This window comes from Centroberyx gerrardi, chromosome 4 (assembly GCF_048128805.1).
Source record: "Centroberyx gerrardi isolate f3 chromosome 4, fCenGer3.hap1.cur.20231027, whole genome shotgun sequence".
NCBI lineage: Eukaryota > Metazoa > Chordata > Actinopteri > Beryciformes > Berycidae > Centroberyx > Centroberyx gerrardi.
This window is the reverse complement of record NC_136000.1, coordinates 7,639,743-7,651,342: the sequence shown is the minus strand read 5'-3', so window position 1 is coordinate 7,651,342 and position 11,600 is coordinate 7,639,743.

Sequence of the window (11,600 nt, the reverse complement as noted above, 5' to 3'; positions counted from 1 at the left end):
TATTGCACAGTAGGTAAGTGGTAATATGATATAAGTAGTCAACACTGACGGCACAGTGGTAGTGCAGTGATGAGTGCAATAACAGTCCAACAGTCCAACAACTGTACAATAACTACAGTGTCTTGTGGTTAGAGGTTTGCCCAAAAATTCTCCATTGACTCTCACTTCAACACATCAACCCAGTCTGATGTCTCCAAGTGTGTAGTGTGTGTAGACTATTATGTTACCTATGATAACTTTAATTGTATTGCTTTACCACTGAGTCCCCATTCATTGTCAATGCCGCCCCCTAGCGGCACAAAGTCAACGTTACAGTGTGACTAACGAACGAACGAACGAACGAACGGACGAACGAACGGACGGAGACCGATCCATAGTCCCCCCTTTGGTGGGGGACAATGATCACATCACCCCCATATTGATCAGCCTACGTTGGCTCCCAGTACAGGCAGGAGCAGACTTAAGATCCTTCTCCTAACTTATAAAGCATGTAACGGTCTGGCACCATCCTACCTCTCAGAGCTTATACTCCACCTCGCCTCCTACGATCACAACATGCTGGCTATCTCTCAACCCCCGAGGGTGAATAAAAACTCAGCTGCAGAGCAGAGATTTCTCTTTTCACGCCCCTTACCTGTGGAATGCTCTCCCCACCCCAATTAGAGAGGCAAGCTCCATTTCTGTTTTTAAAGCAAAAGTTAAAACATACTTATTCTCTAAATTCTATGGTGTAACCTAAATAGTCTAGCTGGTCCAATATCCAATATATCATGTAACATTCTTCTTCCTTATGTACCGTTTTATTTCTTTTGTATCGTTTCATCCTTGTTTTATACTATCTTATGTGACATTATATCATATTCTATGTGATATGAGCTGTTTTTACTGTTCTTTCTAAATTTCTTTTTCTCCCCTTGTTTTATACTATCTGTTATAATATTATATCATATTATTTGTGATATGAGCTATATGTTTTACTGTTCTTTTAAATTTAGCTTTTGTAAAGTGTGTTGGGACTTTGTGATAATGCACTTTAAATAAATTGAACTTGAACTCAAATTAAATAAGATACTGTACCACTGTAGTAACCCTACCACCCTGTGTGTATAAAAAGGAAAATAACTCTTCATCCATGTATAAAATAGCATGATTCTATAACATTAAAAATGTACAATTTACACATTCACGAAAACCCTGTATTCACTGGGATGCAGTGGAGTGCAGGATGAGACTTGGTATTATTACTTGTATTATTAATATCAAAAAGTGTTATTGCAAGTTTAGCCATTGTGAAATAAGTATCACTTTATACTAGCCTATCTTTAGCCTTAAAGATGACCAGACAGTCAAATGGCCAATTCAAATTATTCCTTTATTTATTAATCAATTAAAGGCCAATTGCACACAGACAGATGTCTCAGTCTTTTCTTTTTAACCTGTAGAACTCTAAACGTCCAACTGAGAACAGCAGCCGCTGGTGTGCCTTCCTAGGTGAGGAAAAATCACTAGGTTTAGTCTTCTCCATGTCGTCCTCCATGTCGTCTTCCATGTCCTGTGGTTTGGTGCAGCAGGAGAAGCAACGCCTTATGGCTTTCAGCGCTCGGCTGCAGAAACCTCTTATTCCCTTCTTCTTCTTCTTCTTCTTGTTCAGTGGTTCCTCTTCGCTCCCTGATGAATAGATAGAGACAGATCAGTATTTTATCATCCATACATTTATCTAATTATCTATGGCTGTTGTCACGAGAAAACCCTACAACTCTAATTTTGGGTATTTTCATGTTTCAACTTCAACTGAAGGGTAACATGGTCCTCTATGGATTGAGAAAATTCTACAACCCTTGGGCTTTTGAAACCCTTTCAACCCTCATTGGATAACCTTTAAAATGCAGAATGTTTTTCTTTGTACCTGAAAAGTTCACATTTTGGAGGTACAAGGTTTTCACGCGACAGCAACACTAAGAGTCCATTCACAGTATGATGTCATTCACACTGTTGTCACTTTAAAATGCTTCATTACAACACAAGTTAATATGAATATTAATTAGCGCATCTGTAATACTTACAGTTATCACAGCCAACACTTATCCCGCTCATCCCGATCCGTCCGCTTCCTGTTGAGCTTGGTCTGTTGGCTGTCTGGAGGTTGATGGCTCTCAGCACATATTTAATCAGTCTGCTGCGGAACTTTGGCACCTTCTCCTGCGTGAGGTTCTTCATCTTGTCCACGGGGTATTTTTGAAGCAGCGACACCCGGACATACCGCAGCAGACTGATGATATCGTTCTCTTCCAAGCATGCATTGACTTGGCTCCAGTTTGTGGTGGTGGTTACCCACTGTACATTAGACAGTCTCTTGGTGACGTCATCCACCATTTTGTCTACATCCAGGATGGTATCTGAACAGGGCAAGTGTAACAGCAGCCTGTAAAAGATCTCCCAAAACGTGTCCTCATGAATTGTCACCGGCCTTCCCCGAAAGGTGGAGGACTCAGGCGACAAAGCCGACAATGTCTCTGCTCTTCTGGAGTCGGAGACAGATGAAGAGGAAGAGGAGTCCACAGAGGAAGCTGGGAAGTCAGCCAGGAGCCTCTCCACCTCCATGGACACGGCAGCCCTGATGGCAGAGGTGATCTCTTTCTTGCCATGGGGCAGGTTAACCCTGAGTTCCTTGTACACTGAGCTGAGGATCCGCCTCTTGGTGGTCTCAGTGAAGAACACACGGAGCTCCCTTGTGCGGTCCACGGCTGCTTCTATGTCGGACTCTCCAGAGACATCTTCCATTACGCACACCGACACTATTGCAGCATCGGTGAGACACAACGGCTCCCACGAGCTGCCGTTCTCAGGCATGCCCAACTCCGTTTCGATGTCCTTGAATAACTCCATGACGAGGTCCGTCACCACATTATAGATGCAGCTCGGGTTGGACATCTCCTTCATTGACTCGCTTGCCTCAAATTCAGCATCATTCATCTCTGCCTTGTTACTCAGAAATAGACTAGTACTGTCACTCAGAGATGAACAAGATGATGTGTGATTTGAGGTGCTGTCAGCAAAATCATCCCCTTCAAGATCAGGAGGGGAGGCAAAGAAAATGACATCATTGCCAGGGCTTCCTGATTCAGGGTATGCGGATTCCACGGCAATGCAGCGTGGCTGCCGATTGGACGGCGAGGAGGTGGATGGGGCAAAATCATCCCCCTCAAGATCAGGAGGGGAGGCAAAGAAAATGACATCATTGCCAGGGCTTCCTGATTCAGGGTATGCGGTTTCCACGGCAATGCAGCGTGGCTGCCGATTAGACGGCGAGGAGGTGGATGGGGCAAAATCATCCCCCTCAAGATCAGGAGGGGAGGCAAAGAAAATTTCATCATTGCCAGGGCTTCCTGATTCAGGGTATGCGGATTCCACGACAATGCAGCGTGGCTGCCGATTGGACGGCGAGGAGGTGGATGGGGCAGCGTTGATGTCTTTCTGCTGCTGGTCCTGGATCATGGAAACAGGAAAGATGCAAAGAAGACAGGAGAGGTTAATTGGAGTATTGCCAATAGCTAGGTTACTCTGCATGTAAATGTCACTGACTATGTTTGAAATACTCTGGTTAGGGTCTTATTCAGGTTAAGCTGTTTACATGAACCTTTGATACTCTGTGACTGGGTATCCCTGCTGTCATAAATATACCAATTAACAGAATATTACTGTCTACCTGGGGAGCCCCATCCACAGTTAAATCTAAAGTCTTCCAGCAAAAAAAAAGGATGAAAAGGTGTGGTGCTAGTTACCAAGTCCCTGTTTGACTGAGGTTACTTCTTATATAGGAGCAAGAATTGATGACTAGTAACTCTAGTGACTGGTAAAAACCAGATTAGCTACTAGTACTGCAGGGAATGAAAGCGGGAAAGGGAGGGACACATGTACACACACAAGCACGCACAGACAAAAACGCACACATAGACCACTGCTTTTTTGCACTGAAAATGTGCATAATCTATCTAAAAAAACATAAAAAATAAAATTATCTATCTCCCCCTATTATCACAGATACAAAGCGACATTTTAACATGGAAGATCCTCCCAATTGTTTTTAGGCAGAACATAGTTGAAATGAATATCCTATTCAGACCTATTTATTTAAAAAGCAGGAGGTTTGGGATTGCCAAATATTACTATATTACTGGGCAACCCAGCCAAGAGCAATGGACAATGGTTGGTACAATCTCAGAATGCTTGGGTAAAAATGGAAAAGTCAAGAGGTGACCCCACACCAATTAAATCATATTCTCTATTTTGGAGTTTAAAAAGTATTACAAAAAATCCTATTATTCTTAACTCCCTGGAAATATGGGAAGTATCACATCAATTTGTGAAAGGGGCTTCCCCACTATCACCTTTTGCTTCTATTTGGAGGTACACGTCTTTGCCCAAAGGTATTATAGAAGTCCAATACATTTTTAATAAAGGTCTGTTACTTTCATTTAATAAATTGTAGACAAAGTATAATATCCCTTACTATGATTCCACTTACAAGTAAGGCATTTGATCCAAACTAAGCAACACGGTTTTGATGAACTCAAGCCCTCTGTAATTAATCTGATACCAAGAAACACTCTGGGATACAGCTTACTCTTTCTGTTCTAATTTGAGACATAAAACACTACAATTTAAAATTTTACACAGAGTTTAGGCTACTTTACACCAGCAAGACTACACAAAATGCACCCAAAGATGTCTTATGTTGGAGATGCAAGAAACAAAAGGCTTTATTTTACATAATGCTCTGGCCTTGTTCAGAACTAAAACAATGTTGGGACTCAGTACTAATTAACAGTAGGCTGCTAAACTTTACTGACTGCTGTTGACTGCTCATTTATCTACAGATCCATGTGGACTTTGTGCTTTTCCTTAGCAAAAATCAATAATATATATATACTGTACATATACTGTACCTAATGTAGGCCTAGTTCATGAAAAGTAATAGAAAAACGGACGAAATAGGCTACTCACCACCTCCGCTGGCTCCTCCAGCGCAATCATAGACAATTGCTGAATAGTAGACTCTTGTGTCTCTGGCTCCTTATGGTCACTCGTCTTGTCTTCTTGATATCCAAAGTAACATAGAGCCATTCCCGTCAGTGCTGGCCGTTAAATAGCCTACACACAACGGCACGTCATATTGAGCCCATTATGGTGTCAGAGCGCTTTGAAGACCACTGACTGGGAGACGCGGCCCGGTCAGGCAGCGCAGTTTCACAGTAAAAATAGCATTTTATCTTATAGCTCTTCTACGGAGCCCCTCTGGTGACATCTCATGTTAATAAAATAATGCGTGGCCACGACTTAGTAGCGCGTGGGATACTAATGCGTGGCCACGACTTAGTAATGCGTGGGAACGAGATAATTATGTTTGGTACTGAGGGTTTTTCTGGCACATGATGATGCTTGTTGTTTATGTCCAAACCAGGTTAAACGGGTGTGCATGCAATAAACATGGACATAAACACCAATCAGCATAACTGTAGGAGAGGCTATATGAAATATGAGATGAGGGTGTGCGTAAAAGCGCATTCCAGGAATTCCATGCACTAAATTCACGCTGATTGAACAATCCTGCCATGTTTATGAAATACCTTATAGTTCCTTACTTCCTGTTAATCATTTAATTGGAGTTCTTTTTGCCGGTTTGCTATACACTGGACGAAAAGTTACGTTTCCGTCCTGTACATCTCTGTACATGCGTATGGAAACGCACTGTATCCGGACATGTCTGGCGACGTGCCAGGAGATATTCGGGCCGCCACACGTCCGTAATACCCCGAGAACGAACAACTTTTGTGTACCGCAGATTTCTGTCACTGTACACGCCTCGTTAAATGTCAGCGCACTCCCGTATACTGTCACAAATGACCAGATATCACTGTACACTCACCGGGAATCTCCGTGCACCTGCACACATGGTCCAAACACGTCCGGAAAAGGCCGATTATCTCCGCCCACATCAATGTATATTTGCCAGAAAAGTCCGTGGAACACAGGGCTTTCCTATGCCCCCCTCCCCTCCTCTCTTTTAATTATTGATTAATTATTAATTATTTTAAATACCTTTTACATGTTTTTAGCTAACAAGATACAACACTGGATAAATTCAAACAAGAAGATGTAAACATTAGATGATACAGATGGGGTTCCCATTTATTTGGGATTATTTGATAACCCCTGTCCTAAAAGCACACAAGAACCATGGTATACTTGGAAATACAGCTGTCCCTTTCTCAGAAATCTTGAAAACTATTTGGTTTTGAATATGCTACAACAGGAATTCACAATCAGCTGTTGAAAAGTACATTTAAAAGCAATGAAATTATTCAATTTAATAATTGTACACAATCTTTTAATTATGTCCGTTTATTATAATTTCAGTGAATTTACATTCATTCCTTAATGCTTCAACAAAGTCAATGGCTTTTAAAATAAATGATTAGCTAGTCTACTACTTTGTGCCATTTTATAGACAACTGTTATTACCAATCCCTACTAAAAAACAAAAGGATCAACAGTAAAGAACATTATAGTATTTGTATAACTTCAAGTATTTATCATCTGAAGCCATCTACGCCTTGCAGGAGAGCTGGTGGTATGGAAGGAAGGCATGGGTGTAATAGGACAAAAATAATGTCTAGGGCTGACTCTAGTTGTGTGAGTTGCCATGGTCACTCTCAAGGCAGAGCTGCAACTTCTGACAGTGCTGAGAGCTCCGCGCCTCTAAACGTCGGTCTCCTCACTCGCCATGTCTTCCTTCCAGCTCCATCATGATCATCGTCCTCATCACTCATCAGGTCCTGGGTTACGCCTTCCCACAATTCTTTCTCCTCCTCCCTAAAGACAGCAGCCCAGGCCTCCAGGAGCTACGGAGACATAAAATTAAAAATGACAAAATGTTGAAAATAATTGCAGAAACTAGGCTTGGGTTATCTTTATAAGGTGTAAACCCTGTATTTTAATTGTAATTTTCAGTAATACAGTCAGAAATAGCCTCGTAATTTTGCAACTCTTGATATTTGTAAACTACTGCTGCTGTCTTGACGAGATAGTGCAGGTCTTACACCACTAGAGGTCAGTCAAGTGTGGCATAGTACCAGCTAATGATCAATGAAAAATATTTGATAACATTTTGGATTATGAGCCAGCTAATAAAGCTGTGTGTGCTGTTTTCCTACATTAGGTTTCAGGTGACGAGTGTAACCTGTAATTTAGCGTGCAGGCATATATTTAACCATTTGTAGCATCAAATCTTGCAGAATAATACAAACAGTTACTATGCCTGAGATTTAGATGGAGTTGTATCGGGTTTAGATGTACTTTGTCAAACTTAGATGGCGCTCGTCTGCAATGGAGGGCAGTCCCTTCGGTGTGCTGCAACCGGACTGAAAGGAACCAGTTTCAGGTAAAAACAAAAGCATTTTTAATAAACTGTACAGCGATTCTGATAAATCTGATTCATATTTGGATCTTCCAGCTATCTGCCACAAGCATCACAGCCTTATCTTGATAATGTGGTATGATTCTTTTTGGAAAAAAAAGTTGTTGTTATTGTTGATTTAACCGGATGGCAGATGGCTACTGCTCTGTCATATTGTCTAAGGTTAGCGGTTACCTTTAACTAGTACAGATTATTCCTGGCTAAATTAGTAAAGTAAGCAACTATAGAATGATCGTCAGTAATTTCCCTATATAATTAAGCAATATCACATGAGGGAGTGCTGTTGTACTGTATATCAGCACGGCTGTGATTCGGCCGAAGATAAATACTTTTGAGTTGAATACTTTTCAATATATTAAATATAATATATTTATCAAGCCTCTTAGAATAGGAGTAGGCTAATCAGGGATCATGACCAGGTCCCCCTGTGACAGCTGCCCTGATACCGATTTCCCCAGTCAGCCTGTCTCTGTTTGACACTGGTGAAAATAAAATGACAACGTGATTATGTAGGCATCTACATATATAGCAATCATTAATCAGAAACTTGCTGGGTGAGACTCTCTTAACAACAGTGTTAGGTAGTGAGCTAGCTAGATAACTAGCGGGCTAGCTAGCAGACAGCTACCCTCATAGTCACAGATGTATGAAGAAGCATACAGCTTAAACCCTTTATCCAGTTTTGGAGTCTTGGAGGTCAAACTGCATATACGATGTACATTGGAAATGCTCATCTCTGGCAGCTCCCGAAGACGCCGTGAATAAAACAACGCCATATCCACATGTAGCTGCTACAACAACAAGCTTTCAGTAACACTGAACCGGAAACTAGTAAATCTGTTTTAACAGAATGCGGAAGTTGGGCATAACGCCTATTGATTCACCACTCCAAACCTTACGACTCCATCTGCTTTCATTAAATTTAAGTAGTGCATTATCATCCAGAGTGGACAATTATAATAACATCAAAATGTACTTTTATTCCCAAATTATGAACCCAGCTTACATTTTATGAGCACCTCAGGAACATCCAGGCTCTTTTTGACTTCTCCAATGATGCCGTAACTGCCACATTGTGTGGGGATCTGAAGCTGAAAAGGACATTGGCATGGAAATAAATTATCTGGGGATGCCCCTCATGTACAATAAAAATGTACAAGAACCAGCTTCTTGACTTCCTGTAATATTTCATACCTCTCGGATGGATTAAAACGCCTTTGATTTTCCTCTGAATTATGGAGGCGCCTCACCATGTCCTGTAACATTCAACATATGATTAAATTATAAAATCATAAGTCATAGCTATTCTATACACTGTTGTATAAAAACAAATTTACACTTGAGGCCATGTGGTCAGTGGTCAAATCATAGCCATGAGGTTACAATAGCAGTCTCTACCTTCTCAATTCAATTCAATAAGCTTTATTGGCATGACAGTTGTGTAACAATATTGCCAAAGCAAATGTGCACTGATAGTGCTCATCCATAAAAATGAAAGAAAGGTAAAACATACATTTGTCTCACAAAACAGACACTACACAAATCCATCATGTTAGGCTTGACCCGATTAGCAGCTGGATTCACAGCAAAAGAGGCGGTGATACGGTGCAACCAAAGGTGTTTATTCACCCACAAAAATGACATGACAAGACAAAACAAAGCTAGTTTGCAAAAAGGAGAGCATGGCTGTGAGCAGCTCTCCAGGGTCCTACCAATAACAGAGTCAGATGAACACTGGCAGCCTTTTATACCCTGCTTCAGGTAATCAACCTGGATGCTACCAACTATAGGGGTCACTTGAACAATAGCATTCAACAATACAATATACTGCCCCCTTTAACCTACCATTCTACATATCTATCAGATACATACAGTTAAATAGATGTTGCTCTCAAACAATAAATACTGCAACATATAAACAATATACATTTGAGTTCAAACACCCACACACAACACCCCCTCTGCTATCCCATCACATGGTCCCTCCCGGAACTATATATAGGTGCTCGGACACCCCGGGGAACTCTTTTGCCCGAACACCCTGGAACACAGACAAGACAGCACAGGTAAGTGATTGCATGAACCAACAATTAAAACCCTTACATTGCACCACTGTAGTATTACACTTAGAAATATATATTGCACTTAAGGTATTGCACTTAGAAATATTGCACTTGCCCATACCAAATCATGACATTCAACCAACAATGAAAACCCATTTCATGTCAGGTTAAGTACTGAACATTTGTTTGTTTCCTTCAGGTGGAGCTTCAATCCTTGCCCATGCTGAGTAACTGCTCCAGCAGGACAAGATAAAATACCTCACACAAACAAACTTAAAATGTTTAGTAAAATATATATTCAATAAAATACTTTAAATCATGACTCGGTTTGCAATTATTAATGCTGTGCAAATATTACTGTGCAAACTATGCTGTGCAAACCATTTAATAAATCAAGTGTACAATACAAATGTGCAAATAGTGCAAAGGATTAGTAACGAAGTGTGCCTTCGTTACACATCATAACATGACATAACAGATGAACAACAATAGAAGTACTGTATATGGACAGTCTTAAGAGAACTGTCTGTCTGTATATCTGTCTGTCTGAACATCAGTAGAACTATATGGACAGGGTCTTCAGAGGACAGTCAGCTGCTGTCCCTCAGGCTGTGGCAACTCAACACATATTTTGCTGCTGTTTTTGCAGTCTTTCCATCACCTAGAACTAATTGTAACTGATGATTTTCAGGTAGTTGATCAAATTCAGAAACAGCATTTTTAAATAGGTCAAAATATGTCCTCCTTATATCTTCATATTTTGTACAGTGAAGAAGAAAGTGCAGCTCTGTCTCAACCTCACCTGTCCTGCAGTGACCACAGAGTCTTTCTTCTTTTGGGAGCCAGGTTTTCTTGTGCCTTCCCCTCTCTACAGCCAGACTGTGGTCACTGAATCTGTACCTGGTCAGGATCTGTCTCTGCTTTTTATCTCTGACAGTCAAGAGATATTCCTCCAATTCATATTCACTTTTTAGGGTCCGATAACATTCTAATTTACTTTGAGTTTTAGTTTCAGTGTCCCAATGTTTCAAATAATTGTTCTTGCAATCTTTGATTATTTGATAGACTTTTATGTTTTTAAGAGCAGTGCTGGTCTGAGGACAGTTTGTGTTATTTGTTAGTGTGTTAGTTAGTCTCAGTACCAGCTGACTTAGATGACTCTTTTCAGGGTTCAGTTCTTGGGTTTTGAGAGTTTTGAAATGAAGTGACTCTTCGGGACTTGATTTTAAATGCATCCAGAATTTTAGGGATCTTTTTTGGACGTGAATTATGAGTGGGTATCTGCCTAATTCTGCCCTACATGCATTAGTTGGTGTTTTCCTTTGAATTTTCAGGATTAATCGACAGAATTCAGCATGTAAGGTTTCAGTCGGATGCTTGTCCCATCTAGTGTAGCTATGGTGACTGAGTGGACCCCATACCTCACTTCCATACAGCGCAATGGGCTGAATTACACTATCAAACATTTTACACCAAATTGGAATTGATATATCATTATTGTAAAATTTCTTATGTATTGCATATAGAGCTCTGCGAGCTTTGTCCTTTAATGCATTCACTGCCATGTTGAAATTACCCGATGCAGTAATGATTAGACCGAGGTAAGTATACTGCATGGTGTGCTCTAAGGCGGTGCTGCCTAGACTGAACTGGTATCTGTGTTCCTGACATCTGGGCTTCTTTTGAAAGACCATGATGTTGGTCTTTTTCAGGTTTACTGCCAGGGCCCAGGTCTGGCAGTAGTTCTCCAGCAGGTCCAGGTGCTGCTGTAGGCCCTGTGCAGTGGGTGACAGCAGCACCAGGTCGTCTGCATAGAGCAGGAATTTGATTTCCTTATCTTGTAGACTGAGTCCGGGAGCTACAGATTGTTCCAACTGCACCGCTAATTCATTAATATAAATGTTAAATAATGTTGGACTCATGCCGCAACCCTGCCGAACTCCTCTTCTTTGGGTGAAGAACTCTGTACGTTTTTCGCCAATTTTTATCGCGCATTTGTTTTTCGAATACATTGATTTTATTACATCATATACTTTACCCCCTACAGCACTTTGTAAAAG